Below are 21,292 nucleotides of genomic sequence, written 5' to 3' on the forward strand. Positions count from 1 at the left end.
ATGATCCTCATTGATGGTTGCAACCTTGGGTTGTGATACAACAATGTAGTATGGCAAACTAAAATCATGAACTGCTACATCGCGCTTAATAGCTCCATGTATGTCTACTAAGTACTATTTACTACTATAATACTCCATCCGTTCCAATAATAAGACTTGCATTTTTAAAAGTAAATTTGACTAAACTTTTACAAACAATTATCAAAAAGGAAAAATTACTACATGACACCGTTACTTCTAGCATTTACCGAAATACACCGTCCAATTACGTCTTTGCTAAATACCTTTACAATATTGTGAGATGTTTGCCAGAAAACATTGCATGACCAAAAGCAGAAAGTTTGGCACAATGTCTTCGAAACCGGTCATCCCACGCAAAAGTGGCAAACTTTCCCTTTTTAGGTATATAGTTTGTTTGGAAAAAAATGTCCCACAAAATTATAATAGTACCTGGCAAAGACATAACAAGACGGCGTGTTTAAAATAACGATGTTCTATAGCAAATTTTTCCTATCAATAAATATAACATAATATTCCGTCTTTATGCACACATATGTTAAATCTAGGGTATGAACTCTGGTGAGCTTGGGTGTGCAACCACCCTTCTAACCATTCAACTAGGGGTGGAATCGAGCCGAGCCGAGCCGGCTCGAGGCTCGGCTCGATCAGGCTCGAAGAAAATCGAGCCGAGCCTGGCTCGGCTTGTGGCACAAACGTACTCAGAAAACAGGCTCGATGCTCGGCTCGGGAGGCTTGCGGCTCGGCTCGAGCGGCTCGTCGAGCCTGGCGCCTACAGGATAAAGTCAAACGCGTGGATGAATCTCTTCCTCATCCCATCCAGATCGATAGCTTTGCCTCTCAATCGCTCGCACATCTCCTAGGTCCCCTAGGTCCTACGAGGCATCAGCTAGCGTTAATGGCGGCCCTCCGCCCGCCGCCGGCCGGCCGCCGGTCTCCGGACCTTCTCCCGCCGGCCTTCCATCTGTGGTGCAACTAGCTTCTCCACCGGTGTCTGGCATTGGCGGCCTCGTCTCCTCCAACCAGATCAACACGAATTCCCACCACAGGCTGATCTTTTTCCGATTCTCGAGTCTCCACCACCGGCTGCTCTATTTCTGATTCTCAAGTCCGTAAAATCAGCTGCTACTATGCTACTCCGCCACCAGCTGAAAGCAACCAGGAAGGGAAAGCGCTGGATGTGTCTATTTAATTCAACATGTCGTTTAATTGAGTATGCATTTGTTCTGCTCCAACCTGGCTCATCTCTATTAGCTCTTTGTTTGTTTAACTAACTGACTGCCTCGCATGATCAGATGATGTGTGACACTCTCTATTGTCTAGGTGCATGCATTTGCGTGAACTTGTGATAATATGCTATTGTTATGTTATTGGTACTTTGTGAAACTTGTTAGACCCAAGGTATTTATGCTCGGTTGTTGTTTATAATTGTTAATTTTTACATATAACATCCGTGAAGTGTTAACTTTTTTTATTGCATCGAGCCTTCGAGCCGGCTTGCGAGCTTCATCGAGCGGGCTTGTCGAGCCTCGAGCCTTCGTCGGAGGGTTTAGGCTTGGCTTGCCTGACCTTCAAGCCGAGTCGAGCCCGAGCCAAGCCCTGTCGAGCCCGAGCCGAGCCTCGAGCCTTGAGCTTTGTGTCCACCCCTACATTCAACCTCAGGTTAGTTCTCGTTCTATATATTTCTGCAACCTACCATTGTTCGAACATAACATGTGTTGTAATTACAGATATGTTAGAGTATATATCCCTTCGTAGCTTCATTTATATTCGGTATCCATTATTCTTATACATCAATTAGAGTATATGACCCCCCTTCACAAATCCATTCTTATTCAGTATCCTTAATCCTTCAGTATTAACTGGATTGCATTTATGTTGTTCAGAATGGCCATTAAAAGATCAGCAAATTTTTATTTACCCTGTAAATGATGGATAGAGTACCAAAGTTAGCAATCACTGTCGTTATTCCTATAAACGCGTACCATCCCCGTAAAATCATTTCGGTTCGACTCTCTTCTCTTTTATACGTACTGTAATTTATTGATGAACATAGTACTTTATTTTATCTACAAATTTAGTTTGTTTGTCGCTCCAGTTGATTGTTTTATTTTACGGATAAACTCCAGATAATAGGGGGCAGGATGTAGTGCTTGGCATCTATCCTGTTCTGGGTTTCATTGCTAATTGAGATTGCTGGCACACTGTCGGAAATCTGAATGCCTCCTAGGATGTATTTGTTTGAGTTTTTTTCAGCTTTCCAAAAGTAAAACCAGCAAATCAAAATAAATGGGTGGCTTTGAGAAATAGTTTTGCCAAAGCTAAAGCACGTAGTGTAGACAGGAGGAATAAAAAAAACTAGCAAAGAGCCCGTGCGTTGCTACGACGACACACTAAATAATTAGACAACGTTATCCAAAACTAATCAAATGAACAACTTTTTGTATGTTTAAATTTGTAATCAATCTAATCCAACTGTCATGGCTAGGGGATGTCACAGTAATTAACTTGTATATATGTAGAGCTCTTTTACGGTGATTGGTACGAAACTTTGGCTCCGTCTAATTTAATATAGGTTCCGTCTAATCTAATTTTTTATGACCGTTCAATAAAACAAGTTGTAAACGTTAGGATGCTTTCATCCGAAACAGTGGTACTAGCAGTCATTTGTATCCTATACAGATTAAAAGAAATTGTCTCCAAAATCAAAATACCGCCGCCGTCCCCTAGCCTCGCTGCATCTAATCCCAGGCCACAAGGATCGATTCTTTTGACCTAGATACAAAATTTGATGGTGGCTTTGCCAGGCCCGATGGCGGAGCTCGATGGCCTAGTTGAAGGATCTGGGGACCTCGCCGCCTCCTTCCATGAGTGTTGCCTGCAAGGAATCGAGGAAGGGTTCGGTTGGAGGCAGGTCTCGATGCCTCCATCGGCCACGCCGTCGGTGCGTCCCCTCCCTCCTATGTTCCCTCTCCGCAGCCCCCGCTGTCCGGCCGCCGCCTGATCACGTCGACTCCATCCTCTCCAAGGTACAGAAGTTAAAATCGACCCCTACCTCCGAGCTACCCAGTTAGTGCCATGTGCTCTGTCTAATCCTAGTCCGTTCTTGTTATCACCTTAGGGAGGGGATACATGGTCGAATTTGAAGCTACTTGCTATCTTATCCTAATTCATTCTTATTTTTCATTTTTCCGCTAGTACTAACATTATCTCCGGTGTAGAATAGGTTGTTTCTGGGATCTTTCGGTGCTTCTCCAAGAGAATAACTGAAGAATTTCTGTTGAAATTGGTGCAAGATGCATGCAGCTCGATGCCCATAAGATGCCATATCTGAACCACCCTTAATAAAAAAAAATGTCCCAATTATAGGTCAATTTCTATGCTTCCATTTTTAGTGTAATGTCTTAGCAATTAACATCATACTCTATACTGTAGTTCGGGCAATTGGAGTTCAGGAAATAACACCATAAAAACAGTACTTCCATCTACTCCATGATATTGTAGTCCAGGAACTGGAGTACTGATATCTCTGCTTTGTATTGCGAGTTTCCAAGTTGTATGCTAGTTATTCAGAGCATTTGGTACATGTGACTAGTACTCCTGCATTCAGTGTTCAGTGGCCATGCTCTGTTTTGGTAACAAAATATTGAGTTGGTAACAAAATATGTAAACCATCTGCTCAACATTTTTAGCTTACCTTCAAGTTTGTCGATCCTGTGTAGCTATGCAATAATGGACAGCAAACTTCTGCCTCTTTCTTGTGCATTGCTAAATTTATGAGCTGTACTCTCGTAGCTTCAGCGCATGCCAAGAAATTGGTTTTTTGAAACTTTGAATTGGCTGGCCCTTGATCAGCGTCATGAAGCAAACCTGTCCAGAAAATAAGCACACCTAATACATAGCACTTGGTGTTGAAAAGTGCTCCAACGATACAAATTACTTGGTACAAATAGGTTACATTACTTCAAAGTTATCTAAAAAACTACACAGGTTACAGCTGTACACACACAAATTACAGGCCCAAGCAGGTTATTATGTTGATGTTAGTTTGCTTCCCTGGGTTCGTCTACGTTCTTCCCAAATAAGGTTTGGACATGATGATGTTCCTGCACTATGCCAGTTTGCCAGCGTAGCCTGAACTGTTTCCTGCAAGATTTACATGAATTTCCTGCAACCTAGAGTCCAAACAGTGTCTTACATTTTTCTCTCTTAATGAGATATTCCGTTTCCTTCTCGTTTGAAGAACTATGCAGTTTAAATTTGTAGGCCAACAACTTATACTGTGTGTTCTCTTTGGTTTGGTAGTGTCATCATATCAGTATCATCAGTATCACTGGAGTGCTAATCAGCTAGACAACAAATCTGGTTTTTGCAGCTGAACTGTGCCCACTAGCTCATCACCACATTTACTAACTTATTTTACAGGTTATCCAACTCTCGGAACCTTCCTTCCCTGGTGTGCTAGAAGCTATTCATTCCGTGGTACATTGTCTGGCAGCTCCTGGCAGTGTCTGGTAACGTGAGGCCATTCTGTGGTGACAATTGTCATGTTCAGAATTGTGAAGCTTTTGCCGAGTCCGTTGTCGTCTCCCTGGGGGCATGGAAATGTTCTGGCTGTTCATATCGCCTGTGGTCGCATACGGGAAAGAGAAAGTCTGTGGACTATAGTACCTGAGCTCTTGTTCTCTGTCTTCACAAAAGCTTGTGGCAGTCGAGAGTTACCTGTGAGTGGCGGGTAGTACCTGTGAATTTACTAGGTGGTGTCTCCTTGTGATGAGCATATGTTCTGATAGTTTCTAGCAATCAACCTCTGTGACTCTTTTGTCATCTGTAAAATTTGGTTATCATAACCTCTGGTTGTATCAGACTGTATATAGTTGAATTACATTATCAGCTATCTGTATTGTAACTTGAAGTTTGTGTTATCACCGGATTTTAACCGGATCAAGAGATGGGCTGTGATTGAGATGGGCTTAGAGGATATGCACGTAAAATATTTCTGAATCGGCCTCGTACGAGCGTTTGGGCTAGATTGCCCGTGTATTTGTACATTATGGTAGATTTTGTTAGAATTAAGAGATAGAGTTTAGCTCGTACACAGTTAGGTTTATTCGCAAGATAGAAAGTCCACGGACTATAAATATGTACCTAGGGTTATTGAGAAAGGAGGACGATCACGTTCACAACAAACACAATTTCGGCGCATCGCCACCCCTTGTTTCGAGGGTTTCTTCCGGGTAAGCGTCATGCTGCCTAGATCGCATCTTGTGATCTAGGTAGTATCGGTTTATTCGTTGTTTTGTGTTGCTCGTACTGAAGCCTTGTTGATGGCGAGCAATACCGTATCATAGATGGTTTGGGGCTAGCATCGATATTCTTTTGATATGTTTGCTTAGTTAGGCTACCCCTACATATCTAGCTGCCTTTGCACCTATCTTCGGTGCAAAGGCAGCATCTTGCTTACTCTTTATTTAGTAGATCTGATTTGTTACGGTTGCTCCTTGTTCTTCGAGGATTAGTTTGATATCCGCATAGTTAGGCCTTGCAAACGGGTTGAATGATCCAGTAGTACGTAAGGTACGGTTTGCCGATCTTAGAGGAGTTGTTCCGGGAATCAACCCTAGGTTGGTTTTTAGGCCTTTTCTAGGACTAGTTTTCTGTTATCTTTCGTAGGCCGACCAGGCTCAATTACGCGTAAGATGTTCCAGTTATGCGGTGAAAACCCTAGACTGTCGTAAGTCGATTTAACTTGGTATCGATGAAGCAGGACCCTCACGCTATCGTAGATCCAACTCAAACCATGGGTCGATCGGCTCTTTGAGCCGATTCACAGGTAACTTGAGAGCCGATCGAGGCTCGGATTTAATGTTTACGTGTCTACCATGCAGGAAATTAATCGAAGCAATCCATCACCTTCCTGACCAGGTATAGGTCAGGTGGCACGCTCTTGCACCAGCCAGGACGTGTGCCGGATTTTGCGGGCCGTCGCCCGAGGGACCAGGGCCCACCAGCGGCTCTGGGAGCCTCCCGGCTCTTCGTGTTGCTCGTCGCTGCTCGCCGGTGAGTTTTGGCAGGCAACACATTCTGGCACGCCCGGTGGGACAGTCTACATCAACTGCGTCAACCTCTGCAGCTGAGATGTCGGAAACACCAATCACGTACGAGGAACTGCCTGAGGAGCACAAGAAGAAATATGATGAGATTAAAGCTTTCTTCGAATCCAATCTCATCGGTTCTTTCGAGAGGGCCCGTAAACATTGCGTTAGGTGGAAAGGATTCTCACCTGAAGGCGTTCTCGATGAAATAGATCTATCTGTCCCTTCAGAGGAACGCACCAGAGCTCTACGCCATGAAGTTAATTACATGGTGGCTCATTCTCTACACCGTCATTCTGAGAGCCTGGTAAACGCTTTCGAGCGCGTTGCGGTTCGCGTGGTTCAGGAAATCATGAAACATCAGTACTCTCCGTCAGGGCCTTCCCTAGGGGCTCACCAGGGAGAAATCCCGTTCCAGACCAGACCGCAGCTGCCATTTGCGCTTGGAGCTCCAGAGCCGCCGGGTTCACCGGCGTACGTCGTCTACAAGATTGGAGGCGATCCTGGCGATTACCAATTCCTGCAAGAGCCGCCTAAAGAGATCCCACATGGATACGTGTGCACATACGTGCCGGACTGCACTAACTTGGCGCGTACAAACCAGATTGCAACAGGAGGGATTTCTGGAACGGACGCCGATAAACAGGCGTGGCTAGCTAAATATGCCACCGGAACGAGTCATGAAAGCTCAGCCCTCGCGGCTAATACCATGGAACAAATCAGTACAATCTTGAGAGACCAGTTTGGCATCCTGCCAAAGAGGAGAACAATCGGCTATTCCAAGCCGTACCCCAACGAATACGATTTGATTCCACTACCGCCCAAGTATCGGCTCCCTGAGTTCTCAAAGTTTAATGGATCAGAAGGGTCCAGCTCAATTGAGCATGTGAGCCGATATTTAGCACAATTGGGCATGATTTCAGCATCAGACCCGTTGCGTGTAAGGTTTTTTGCGCAATCTCTCACAGGACCAGCTTTTGGGTGGTACACCTCGTTGCAGCAGATTCAGCCAGGACGTGTGCCGGAGTTTTGCGGGTCGTTGCCCGAGGGACCAGGGCCCACCAGCAGTTCTGGGAGCCTCCCGGCTCTTCATGTTGCTCGTCGCTGCTCGCCGGTGAGTTTTGGCAGGCAACACATTCTGGCACGCCCGGTGGGACCCTCTACATCAACGGCGTCAACATCTGCAGCTGAGATGTCGGAGGCACCAATCACGTACGGAGAACTGCCTGAGGAGCACAAGAAGAAATATGATGAGATTAAAGCTGCCTTCGAATCCGATCTCATCGGTTCTTTCGAGGGGACCCGTAAACATGGCGTTAGAGATATCACCGGATGTTAACCGGATCAAGAGATGGGCCATGATTGAGATGGGCTTAGAGGATATGCACGTAAAATATTTCTGAATCGGCCTCGTACGAGAGTTTGGGCTAGATTGCCCGTGTATTTGTACATTATGGTAGATTTTGTTAGAATTAAGAGATAGAGTTTAGCTCGTACACAGTTAGGTTTATTCCCAAGATAGAAAGTCCACGGACTATAAATATGTACCTAGGGTTATTGAGAAAGGAGGACGATCACGTTCACAACAAACACAATTTCGGCGCATCGCCACCCCTTGTTTCGAGGGTTTCTTCCGCGTAAGCGTCATGCTGCCTAGATCGCATCTTGCGATCTAGGCAGTATCGGTTTATTTGTTGTTTTGTGTTGCTCGTACTGAAACCTTGTTGATGGCGAGCAATACCGTATCATAGATGGTTTGGGGCTAGCATCGATATTCTTTTGATATGTTTGCTTAGTTAGGCTACCCCTACATATCTAGCTTCCTTTGCACCTATCTTCGGTGCAAAGGCAGCATCTTGCTTACTCTTTATTTAGTAGATCTGATTTGTTACGGTTTCTCCTTGTCCTTCGAGGATTAGTTTGATATCCGCATAGTTAGGCCTTGCAAACGGGTTGAATGATCCAGTAGTACGTAAGGTACGGTTTGCCGATCTTAGAAGAGTTGTTCCGGGAATCAACCCTAGGTTGATTTTTAGGCCTTTTCTAGGACTAGTTTTCTGTTATCTTTCGTAGCTGCCAGGCTCAATTACGCGTAAGATGTTCCGGCTTATGCGGTGAAAACCCTAGACTGTCGTAAGTCGATTTAACTTGGTATCGATGAAGCAGGACCCTCACGCTATCATAGATCCAACTCAAACCATGGGTCGATCGGCTCTTTGAGCCGATTCACAGGGTAACCTGAGAGCCGATCGAGGCTCGGATTTAATGTTTACGTGTCTACCATGCAGGAAATTAATCGAAGCAATCCATCACCTTCCTGACCAGGTATAGGTCAGGTGGCACGCCCTTGCACCAGCCAGGACGTGTGCCGGAGTTTTGCGGGCCGTTGCCCGAGGGACCAGGGCCCACCAGCAGTTCTGGGAGCCTCCCGGCTCTTCATGTTGCTCGTCGCTGCTCGCCGGTGAGTTTTGGCAGGCAACACATTCTGGCACGCCCGGTGGGACCCTCTACATCAACGGCGTCAACATCTGCAGCTGAGATGTCGGAGGCACCAATCACGTACGAAGAACTGCCTGAGGAGCACAAGAAGAAATATGATGAGATTAAAGCTGCCTTCGAATCCGATCTCATCGGTTCTTTCGAGAGGACCCGTAAACATGGCGTTAGGTGGAAAGGGTTCTCACCCGAAGGCATTCTCGATGAAATAGATCTATCTGTCCCTTCAGAGAAACGCGCCAGAGCTCTGCGCCAGGAAGTTAATTACATGGTGGCTCATTCTCTACACCGTCATTCTGAGAGCCTGGTGAACGCTTTCGAGCGCGTTGCGGTCCGTGTGGTTCAGGAGATCATGAAGCATCAGTACTCTCCGTCAGGGCCCGCCCTAGGGGCTCACCAGGGAGAAATCCCGTTCCAGACCAGACCGCAGCTGCCATTTGCGCTTGCAGCTCCAGAGCCGCCGGGTTCACCGGCATACGTCGTCTACAAGATTGGAGGCGATCCTGGCGATTACCAGTTCCTGCAAGAGCCGCCTAAAGAGACCCCACATGGATACGTGTGCACATACGTGCCGGACTGCACTAACTTGGCGCGTACAAACCAGATTGCAACAGGAGGGATTTCTGGAGCGGACGCCGATAAACAGGCGTGGCTAGCTAAATATGCCACCGGAACGAGTCATGAAAGCTCAGCCCCTGCAGCTAATACCATGGAACAAATCAGTACAATCTTGAGAGACCAGTTTGGCATCCTGCCGAAGAGGAGAACAATCGGCTATTCCAAGCCGTACCCCAACGAATACAATTTGATTCCACTGCCGCCCAAGTATCGGCTCCCTGAGTTCTCAAAGTTCAATGGCTCAGAAGGGACTAGCTCAATTGAGCATGTGAGCCGATATTTGGCACAGTTGGGCATGATTTCAGCATCAGACCCGTTACGTGTAAGGTTTTTTGCGCAATCTCTCACAGGACCAGCTTTTGGGTGGTACACCTCGTTGCCACCAGATTCAGTCCGGACGTGGAAGCAGCTGGAAGAGCAGTTTCATATTCAATATCACTCAGAAGCTACCGAGGCTGGCATTGCCGATCTCGCACAGGTGCGGCAGAAGCGTGGAGACGGAGTCGGAATATATCCAGCGTTTCCGGACTGTCAAGAACCGTTGTTATTCGGCTCGTTTAACTGAGAAGGAAGCAGTCGATCTGGCAGTGTTGGGCCTCGCAGCACCGATCAAGGATCTGGCGTTTCAAGTGGAATACAATTCACTGGCGCACATGGCTCAGAAATTAACATTGTATGAGCAGCGCCACCCAGAATTGTACCAAGACAAGTTCAAGCGCCCGATAGGCCTGGTCGAGACAGAAGAAGTTGAGGACTCTGCAGAAGACCAGGAAGTAGCCGTGGCTGAATGGGCTCGGGGGGCAAATCCCGTGTCCTGCAAATGGGTGAAACAACAAGGGCCTGCAAAAGGGTTTGACTTTGATATAAGCAAAGCTGAGCAAATATTTGATTTATTGCTTAAGGAAAAACAGCTGAAGTTACCCGAAGGCCATAAAATCCCTACGTCACAAGAGATGAACGGGAGACCGTACTGCAAGTGGCATCACTCGTTCACCCATATCACCAATGACTGCAAGGAGTTGCGTCGGCAGATCCAAACGGCGATAGAACAAGGCCGTTTGATCTTTGGTCAGTTTGCCATGAAGGTGGACACGCAACCGTTTCCTGGCGTCAATATGGTGGAGCACAATCGCCCCACGAGGCGTCAGCTAGATCTTTCATTCGGTGTTAACATGGCCGGGCCTGTATACCACCATAGCAGGGATAAAGAAGAAAGCGGTCACCCCCGTGGCAAGGAAAAGGAGGAGGCCGGTTCACGCGACCGCCCCCGATATGATGACAAACGGTACATCACTGAGGAACAAGTGAGAAACGTGTGGTATCAACGGCCGCTCTCCGAGCATCTCCTTAACAAATATGAGCGTCAGTACGACCGACGCCGACGGTACGACGTAGATGATGAAAGACATCGTTGGTCCGATGAAAACAACGGAAGACATCGTCGGTATGATAGAGACGACGAAGGATATGAGCGCCGCGCTAAGGGGAAGCCAAGAGAGCAGGAAGACATGGACAGAAACTGGGATTGTCCTTTCTTTAAGCACTGCTGGGATTCAGGAATGAGCCGATTGCCTACAATCGACAACTGCCCGGAATAAAGACAGAAGAAGAAGGACACAGGTGACGTGTCAGTGTTCAAACGTCTAGGGCCTCTCCCATCTTAGAACAGGCGAGCTGAGTCATCTCGGGTGGAAGATCTCGAGGAATTAGAAGATGATGAAGAAGAAGAAGATAGATACCACCGGCCAAGGTGGTGCCCTGATGGACTCAGCCACTCCCAAAAGCGTAGGGTTCAGCGGCTACGTAGCTTGGAGGAAGCCGAGGCGCAATACCTGCACACGTTGAGGAAAGCGCGGCCCGACCTGGCTGTGAAAATCCAGCAAACCTTGGACGAAGAGACGCGTCCACAGAAGAAAGAATGGCGCCCTAAACAAATAAAAACCGATGCGAAGGCATCGGCTGGCACAAATATGGTGTTCGTTCTTCCGTCGGAATTTTGTGCTCCGAGAATCGAAGAAACTCCGGTAGCACAGTTTGACTGCGGTCCACGACAGTTATCTTTGAAAAGCCACGAGAGAAGAGCTACAAACATATGAAGGCCCTATACCTAAGATGTTATATCAACGGGAAGCCTGTCAGCAAGATGTTGGTCGACACGAGAGCGGCAGTCAATATAATGCCATACTCCATGCTACGATGCTTGGGACGCTCTAACGCAGATCTGATCAAAACCAACGTCACACTAAGCGACTTCAACGGCCAAGCATCAGAAACGCAAGGCGTTCTGAACGTGGATCTAACCGTGGGCCGAAAAACCATCCCTACACCATTCTTCATCGTCGACGAGCAAAAGCACCTACGCTGTCCCGCTAGGGAGGGATTGGATTCACGCCAACCTGCCGTATTCCGTCCACGATGCACCAATGCCTGATACAGTGGGATGGAGATGAAGTGGAGGTCGTTCATGCAGATGACTCGATCGAAATTTCAATAGCTGGCATGAATATTTGGGACGCAGACGACCAAGAGCCGATCTCTGGAGTCAGTTTGGACGGCTGTGAGCGCATCGAGGCTACAAAAAACGGGGTGAGGCTGGTTTTATCCACCGACCTGACAGAGTAGCAAGAGCAAAGCCAATGGACTTACGTGGCAAGGCCGATCCCTGCGATCGGCCCCAAAAAATAAAAAGCCATGATCTCACCTCAAGCATGTCACGTAGTCGTAGTAGGGAGACTCCCTCCCGTAGTAGAGCACAAATAAATTGTAAACCTTCATTGAGCAATGCAATCGAAAAGGGGGCCGATTCCGGCAATCGGCCCAAATTATCCTCACCATACGTTTTGCTCGTGTTCAGCATCGATCTAGCAGGCGACGGAAAGCTAGGATATGGGTTTACATCAGCTGATGAGCTAGAAGAGATTGACATTGGTCCCGGGGATAAGCCACGACCAACATTTATCAGCAAAAAGTTAGATCCGCATCTGAGGGGCCTGATGATAGCTTTGTTGAAAGAGTACCCAGATTGCTTTGCCTGGGATTACACAGAGATGCCCGGCTTAGATAGGAGCATCATCAAGCATCGGCTCCCTCTTAAGAAAGGATTTCGGCCGTTCCAGTAGCGAGCACGACAGATGAAGGCCGAAATTTTAGAAGAAGTCAAGAAAGAGATCGAGAAAATGTTGACCGCCGGGTTCATCAGGCCATGCAGGTATGCCGAGTGGATTTCTAGTATTGCACCTGTGGAGAAAAAGGACGGCCGATGGCGCGTCGCCATAAATTTTCGGGATCTCAACAGAGCCACTCCTAAGGATGAGTATCCAATGCCGGTAGCAGAGACATTGATCAATGCAGCTGCTGGGCATAAGGCCCTAAGTTTCATGGATGGCAATGCCGGTTACAACCAAATTTTTATGGCTCCAGAGGATACACACAAGACTGCATTCAGAGTACCAGGTTCAGTGGGCTTGTTTGAATATGTAGTCATGACATTTGGACTGAAAAACGCCGGCGCAACATACCAAAGAGCCATGAATTACATCTTCCACGACCTGATCGGCAAGTTGGTGGAGAGTTACATTGATGACGTGGTAGTCAAGTCTGTTTCAGTAGAAGGACACTTGGAGGATCTGCGACGCATCCTGGACCGAACTAGAAAATTTGGACTAAGAATGAATCCGAAGAAGTGTGCTTTTGGTGTAACGGCCGGTCAATTCTTGGGTTTCTTGGTTCATGAACGCGGAATTGAGATCGGCCTGAAAAGTCAGGAGGCAGTGCGAACAATGAAGCCACCTACCACAAAAAAGGAACTCCAGTGTCTCATCGGCAAAATCAACTTCGTCAGAAGGTTCATCTCCAATCTGTCAGGGCGAATCGAGCCGTTCATGGGACTGGTAAAAATTAAAACTGATGAGGAGTTTCGCTGGGGGGCAGAACAGCAGCGAGCATTCGATGAGATTAAAGAGTACCTAACGAAGCCACCTGTGTTGGTTCCGCCCTAGCAAGACAGACCATTCTATATCTACTTGTCGGTAGCTGACACTTCCATCGCCTCAGTGGTAGTGCAACTTTATGATGGTCTGGAGAGAGTTGCTTTCTACCTCAGCAGGAGGATGTTGGATGCAGAAACTAGGTACCCTGAGATCGAGAAGTTGTGCCTCTGCCTGTTTTTTACATGCACGAAGCTTCATCACATCTTGCTGTCAGCGGAAATTATCATCATATGCAAATCAGATGTTATTAAACATATGCTGTCGGCTCCTGTGTTGAAAGGCCGACTCGGCAAGTGGATGTTTGCATTGTCAGAATTTGATCTCCGGTATCAGCCTGCGAAAGCAGTCAAGGGACAAGCGTTGGACGATCTTATCGCTGAACGAATCAACACTGATATAGTAGCACTGTCGGTGCGTGCATGGGCCATGTTCTTCGATGGATCGGCTTGTGATGACGGTTGTGGCATCGGCATTCTACTCGTGTCGCCCCGGGGGGCAACTTATTCCTTCTCCATTAGGCTGCCTACCCCTTGCACCAACAATGTCGCTGAGTATGCAGCAATACGCAAGGGCATGGAGTTGCTTTTGGACGCCGGGGCAGAGGCCGTGGAACTTTTTGGGGACTCGAAATTGGTGATTTCCCAGCTCACGGAAGAATACAAATGCGAGAGCGAGTCGCTTTTCCCATTATGGATGCAATGCCGTGAGCTGATGGCACAATTTAGATACATAAACTTCAGTTGGATCCCGAGATCGCAAAATACCGAGGCCAACGATCTTGCACAGATGACGTCAGGCTACAAGGACGTAGCAGGTGGAGCCGATGTTCAGGTACAGTGCCTGGAACCGGATGACTGGAGAGCCGATATCTTCAATTACTTGAAAGATCCGGCTCGGGGGGCACCTGAACGGATAAGGTACAAGGCCGCAAAACATGTCCTTATAGGAGATGACATGTTCTACAGGACTTTGGAAGGGTTACTCCTCAAATGTCTGGGACCAGCCGAGTCGAATCGGCTCTTACACGAGGTACACGAAGGCGCCTGTGGAACTCACCAATCGGATCATAAGATGAAGTGGTTGATCAGGCGATCGGGGTTTTATTGGCCCACCATGCTTGAGGATTTCTTTAAGTACTATAAAGGGTGTCAAGCGTGTCAGATGTTTGGGAAAATTCAGATGGTACCCGCATCAGCAATGAACCCCATCATCAAGCCTTGGCCATTTCGAGGTTGGGGCATGGATATGAGCGGCAAAATCAATCCTCCATCGAGCAAAGGCCATAATTGGATTTTGGCCATTACAGATTATTTCACTAAATGGGTGGAAGTCGTCCCTATGAAGTCAGTGGCATCACAAGATGTCATCAATTTCGTGAAGGAACATGTCATTCATAGATTCAGGATTCCCCAGACTATCACGACCGATGGAGGTTCGGTCTTCATCTCTAAAGAGTTTAGAAAGTTCTGCGAGGACATGGGAATCAAGTTGATCCGATCGTCGCCGTACTATGCTCAAGAAAATGGGCAAGCTGAAGCGTCCAACCAGAGCTTTATCAAGCTGATTAAGAGGAAAGTCGACGAGCACCCTAGACGTTGGCACGAGGTACTGTCAGAGGCTTTGTGGGCTTATCGCATGTCATGCCATGGAGCAATAAAAACGTTGCCATACCATCTGGTCTATGGACAAGAAGCCATATTGCCCTGGGAAATCACGGCTGGGTCGAGACGCGTTACGTTTCAGGATGATCTAACAACTGAAGAATATGCAACCCTGATGAGTGATAGTATTGAGGATCTAACGGAACTTAGACTTTGGTCGCTTGAGAAAATTAAAGAGAACAAAGCCAAGGTAGCCCGCGCATATAATAAGAAGGTGAGACCAAAGGAGTTCCACGTTGGCGATCTGGTATGGGAAGCTGTATTGCCATTGGGGACTAAGGATAAAGTGTATGGTAAATGGTCTCCAAATTGGCACGGGCCGTACCGAGTCGACCAAGTTTTAAAGGGCAACGCATACATGCTCGAGGAGTTGAACGGTGTGAAATTCCCAGTGGCTGTCAATGGTCAGCATCTCAAGAAATATTTCCCAAGCTTGTGGGATGACAGACAGTGAAATATGGGGGCCGATGCATGAAATCGGCCAGTAAAAAATATATATAAAGCAAAGCCGATGCGCAGACATCGACTTTAGAAAAATATGCAAAGCAACAGGACGCAAAGTACAGCCGATGCACAAACATCGACTTCAGACTAAAAAGCCGATGCACATCCATCGACTTGAGTGGTCACAACCCTGACAAATAGAAGCTGCGTCAGTATGCAGCATAAAGGAAGGATAAAGCCAAACGAAAGGAGCGTACCTCTCCTAAGACCAGAGGGACAGCCGATGATGAAGCAATCGGTTCTTGTGTTTCCGCTGTGGGCTTGGCCAAGTTAGCAACCTTGTCAGCGACACTTTTAGAGGTTGCTAGGTCTAGGTTGGCGGAGGGCATCAGTACTTCCTCGACTTCCCCACTAGAAGTGTCATCAGTCTGCAAAGGAGGTGGTGAGCCGATGTGAGCAGCAATGAATTAGCATGAGAGACGAGCCGGGGAGAGTTGGAGGGTAATTACATTTGAAGCCTCTTGGTTTGATGAAGAGGCTTGCGGCTCCTTTCGAGCTCTCTTGATGCATCGGCTCTTTGTGCGTAGACCGCCCTGCCCCACTTTGGTTGGAGCTTGGGGGGCAGCAGGTTCAGGAACTGGTCTTTTCTTGGAAGCCGATGGTGGCAAATCTGGCTGGCTCGGCGTGGTGATTTGCCCAAAGCTGCCCGGGCTAGAATTCCCTCGACTGGATTGCGTTTCCTCGCTGGAGTTGTCGTCGGTGGAGGCCTATAAGAGAAGAGTTAGTAAGCCCCAGCATATTTACAGAAGCCCATAAGGGTAGATAGATCAGTCAAGGCATGGATCAGCTTACATGCAAACTTTCTTGAGCTGGAGTAGGGTTTTGGCGCTTCAAGGTCTTCCTGGCAGCTACTTTCCTCACTGCTATTCTCGCCTTGATTGAGGCTCGGGGGGCAGCGGGCTCGGAAGATACTTTGCTCTTGGAAGCCGATTTTGGTGAAATCGGCTGACTCTGCATCACAACCTTTTTCAAGGGTGGTGAGTTTTTGCAGAAGAGAACCACCGGAGCTGGTGGGAGGAATTTGAAGGGGGAGCCGTCATCATGTACAGGTTATGGACCATCTTGTTGCTGCAAGGAGACAGAGCAAGGTTATAAAAATCATTGTAAGCCACTTCAAGAAAATTTGTGAGTAGTGGTACCTGTTCTGCAGGGATATCATATTCAGCATCAAGTTGTTTCAGCAATGGTCCCAGAGCTCTCCTGAAGGCATGAGTCTTCCACATTGACCACCAGGTCTCAAAACCATCAGTTGATGAGGTGTAAGAGAGATTGTGAGGGACTGGGATAGCTAGAGCATCAAAGAAAGAGTAACACCTCTGACCGGTGAGGATATCGGGCAACTCAGCTCTGCTCTCTGTTAAGTGGTGGAGGAAGAAATGGGGAGATACCTGCCCAAGACCAAACTGTCGGCTCTTCATGCGTTGCCATCGGCTCTTCATGCGTTGGCTTACTTTGACAATCGGCAAAATTGAAATGGAAGCATTCTTCATTGACAAAGAGGGTTTTTTACAAGAAGAGCCGATTGCTCACAAAAGGAAGGTCTACTACCTAGTCTACTACTACTAGTCCTACTCTAGTAGTCCCTAGTCTAGGGGCCGGCGCCGTCGCCGCCGTCGCTGCCCTCGTCGTCGCCGTCGTAGCTATCGTCGGCGCTGCTGCCGGCGAAGTCCTCGTCGCTGCTGCCGAAGCCATCGGCATGAGCTTCTTCTTCCTCTTCGTCGTCGTCGTCCTCCGACCCGGCGCGGAAGCGCTTCGCCGGCGGGTACTCGTCGGAGGAGGTGTCGTCCTCCGCTTCGTCCTCCTCGTCGGAGGAGAGGTCCTCGCCCCAGGAGAAGGCGTCGTCGTTGCTCTCTGCCTCCAATTCCCCGTCGACGAGGAACTGGAGGTTGTCCTCCCCGTCGGTCAAGGATTCGTTATCCTCTGACCCGGCGGCGAAGTCCCAATCCCGCTCGTCCCACCACAGTGGGGCGAGGGCCTCGTACGCTGCAATCGGGTCATACTCCGGCGTCGGCTCACGGGAGGAGGAGGATTGGAAGGAAAGACCTGAGGAGGTAGAGGAGGAGGAGGAGGCCATGGTTGCCGAGGAAGGGGTTTTTCGATTGCTAGTGTGGAGCAAGAGGATGAAGAGGCGAACTGCTCGATGCGGTTAAATAAAGGGGATATAGTGGATTTGATTCAATGTTGCGGCGGTTTCCGAGGATGTGGTGCCAAAACTGTCAAGTCGTGCAGTACAGAGAAGTTGAGAAGGCAAGGCATCATGATGAAAGGATACTGTAGCGGTTCTGCTCTGCCACACGTGACCCGACGAAAAAAAAACAGAGTGGTTTTGGAATTATTATTGCCAAAACCAGGGGGGCATGTGTTATCACCGGATTTTAACCGGATCAAGAGATGGGCCGTGATTGAGATGAGCTTAGAGGATATGCACGTAAAATATTTCTGAATCAGCCTCGTACGAGAGTTTGGGCTAGATTGCCCGTGTATTTGTACATTATGGTAGATTTTGTTAGAATTAAGAGATAGAGTTTAGCTCGTAGACAGTTAGGTTTATTCCCAAGATAGAAAGTCCACGGACTATAAATATGTACCTAGGGTTATTGAGAAAGGAAGGACGATCACGTTCACAACAAACACAATCTCGGCGCATAGCCACCCCTTGTTTCGAGGGTCTTCCGGGTAAGCGTCATGCTGCCTAGATCGCATCTTGCGATCTAGCAGTATCGGTTTATTCGTTGTTTTGTGTTGCTCGTACTGAAGCCTTGTTGATGGCGAGCAATACCATATCGTAGATGGTTTGGGGCTAGCATCGATATTCTTTTGATATGTTTGCTTAGTTAGGCTACCCCTACATATCTAGCTGCCTTTGCACCTATCTTCGGTGCAAAGGCAGCATCTTGCTTACTCTTTATTTAGTAGATCTGATTTGTTACGGTTGCTCCTTGTTCTTCGAGGATTAGTTTGATATCTGCATAGTTAGGCCTTGCAAATGGGTTGAATGATCCAGTAGTACATAAGGTACGGTTTGCCGATCTTAGAAGAGTTGTTCCGGGAATCAACCCTAGGTTGGTTTTTAGGCCTTTTCTAGGACTAGTTTTCTGTTATCTTTCGTAGCTGCCAGGCTCAATTACGCGTAAGATGTTCCAGTTATGCGGTGAAAACCCTAGACTGTCGTAAGTCGATTTAACTTGGTATCGATGAAGCAGGACCCTCACGCTATCGTAGATCCAACTCAAACCATGGGTCGATCGGCTCTTTGAACTGATTTACAGGGTAACCTGAGAGCCGATCGAGGCTCGGATTTAATGTTTACGTGTCTACCATGCAGGAAATTAATCGAAGCAATTCACCACCTTCCTGACCAGGTATAGGTCAGGTGGCACGCCCTTGCAACAGCTAGGACGTGTGCCGGAGTTTTGCGGGCCGTTGCCCGAGGGACCAGGGCCCACCAGCAGTTCTGGGAGCCTCCCGGCTCTTCGTGTTGCTCGTCGCTGCTCGCCGGTGGGTTTTGGCAGGCAACACATTCTGGCACGCCCGGTGGGACCCTCTACATCAACGGCGTCAACATTTGCAGCTGAGATGTCGGAGGCACCAATCACGTACGAAGAACTGCCTGAGGAGCACAAGAATAAATATGATGAGATTAAAGCTGCCTTCGAATCCCATCTCATCGGTTCTTTCGAGAGGACCCGTAAACATGGCGTTAGGTGGAAAGGGTTCTCACCCGAAGGCGTTCTCGATGAAATAGATCTATCTGTCCCTTCAGAGGAACGCACCAGAGCTCTGCGCCAGGAAGTTAATTACATGGTGGCTCATTCTCTACACCGTCATTCTGAGAGCCTGGTGAACGCTTTCGAGCGCGTTGCGGTCCGTGTGGTTCAGGAGATCATGAAGCATCAGTACTCTCCGTCAGGGCCCGCCCTAGGGGCTCACCAGGGAGAAATCCCGTTCCAGACCAGACCGCAGCTGCCATTTGCGCTTGCAGCTCCAGAGCCGCCGAGTTCACCGGCATAGATCGTCTACAAGATTGGAGGCGATCCTGGCGATTACCAGTTCCTGCAAGAGCCGCCTAAAGAGATCCCACATGGATACGTGTGCACATACGTGCCGGACTGCACTAATTTGGCGCGTACAAACCAGATTACAACAGGAGGGATTTCTGGAGCGGACGCCGATAAACAGGCGTGGCTAGCTAAATATGCCACCGGAACGAGTCATGAAAGCTCAGCCCCTGCAGCTAATACCATGGAACAAATCAGTACAATCTTGAGAGACCAGTTTGGCATCCTGCCGAAGAGGAGAACAATCGGCTATTCCAAGCCGTACCCCAACGAATACAATTTGATTCCACTGCCGCCCAAGTATCGGCTCCCTGAGTTCTCAAAGTTCAATGGCTCAGAAGGGTCTAGCTCAATTGAGCATGTGAGCCGATATTTGGCACAGTTGGGCATGATTTCAGCATCAGACCCGTTACGTGTAAGGTTTTTTGCGCAATCTCTCACAGGACCAGCTTTTGGGTGGTACACCTCGTTGCCACCAGATTCAGTCCGGACGTGGAAGCAGCTGGAAGAGGAGTTTCATATTCAATATCACTCAGAAGCTACCGAGGCTAGCATTGCCGATCTCGCACAGGTGCGGCAGAAGCGTGGAGAAACGGTGTCGGAATATATCCAGCGTTTCCGGAGTGTCAAGAACCGATGTTATTCGGCTCGTTTAACTGAGAAGGAAGCAGTCGATCTGGCAGTGTCGGGCCTCGCAGTGCCGATCAAGGATCTAGCGTTTCAAGTGGAATACAATTCATTGGCGCACATGGCTCAGAAATTAACATTGTATGAGCAGCGCCACCCAGAATTGTACCAAGACAAGTTCAAGCGCCCGATAGGCCTGGTCGAGACAAAAGAAGTTGAGGACTCTGCAGAAGACCAGGAATTAGCCGTGGCTGAATGGGCTCGGGGGGCAAATCCCGTGTCCTGCAAATGGGTGAAACAACAAGGGCCTACAAAAGGGTTTGACTTTGATATAAGCAAAGCTGAGCAAATATTTGATTTATTGCTTAAGGAAAAACAGCTGAAGTTACCCGAAGGCCATAAAATCCCTACGGCACAAGAGATGAACGGGAGACCGTACTGCAAGTGGCATCACTCGTTCACCCATATCACCAATGACTGCAAGGAGTTGCGTCGGCAGATCCAAACGGCGATAGAACAAGGCCGTTTGATCTTTGGTCAGTTTGCCATGAAGGTGGACACGCAGCCGTTTCCTGGCGTCAATATGGTGGAGCACAATCGCCCCACGAGGCGTCAGCTAGATCTTTCATTTGGTGTTAACATGGCCGGGCCTGTATACCACCATAGCAGGGATAAAGAAGAAAGCGGTCACCCCCGTGGCAAGGAAAAGGAGGAGGCCGGTTCACGCGACCGGCCCTGATATGATGACAAACGGTACATCACTGAGGAACAAGTGAGAAACGTGCGGTATCAACGGCCGCTCTCCGAGCATCTCCTTAACAAATATGAGCGTCAGTACGACCGACGCCGGCGGTACGACATAGATGATGAAAGACATTATTGGTCCGATGAAAACAACGGAAGACATCGTCAGTATGATAGAGACGACGAAGGATATGAGCACCGCGCTAAGGGGAAGCCAAGAGAGCAGGAAGACATGGACAGACACTGGGATTGTCCTTTCTTTAAGCACTGCTGGGATTCAGGAATGAGCCGATTGCCTACAATCGACAACTGCCCGGAATGCAGACAGAAGAAGAAGGACACAGGTGACGTGTCAGTGTTCAAACGTCTAGGGCCTCTCCCATCTCAGAACAGGCGAGAAGAGTCATCTCGGGTGGAAGATCTCGAGGAATTAGAAGATGAAGAAGAAGAAGAAGAAGATAGATACCACCGGCCAAGGTGGT

General features: G+C 48.2%; 1 long non-coding RNA gene across 1 annotated transcript; it reads left to right on the forward strand.

The window, feature by feature from the left end:
* The first annotated feature begins 933 nt into the window (after window positions 1-933).
* On the forward strand, window positions 934-4,950 carry LOC124688743. Its single transcript, XR_006998614.1, has 3 exons — window positions 934-1,680; window positions 2,826-3,047; window positions 4,444-4,950. It is a non-coding gene; the product is annotated as an uncharacterized LOC124688743 (long non-coding RNA).
* Window positions 4,951-21,292: the final 16,342 nt, after the last annotated feature.

Source organism: Lolium rigidum, chromosome 2 (genome assembly GCF_022539505.1).
Source record: "Lolium rigidum isolate FL_2022 chromosome 2, APGP_CSIRO_Lrig_0.1, whole genome shotgun sequence".
NCBI lineage: Eukaryota > Viridiplantae > Streptophyta > Magnoliopsida > Poales > Poaceae > Lolium > Lolium rigidum.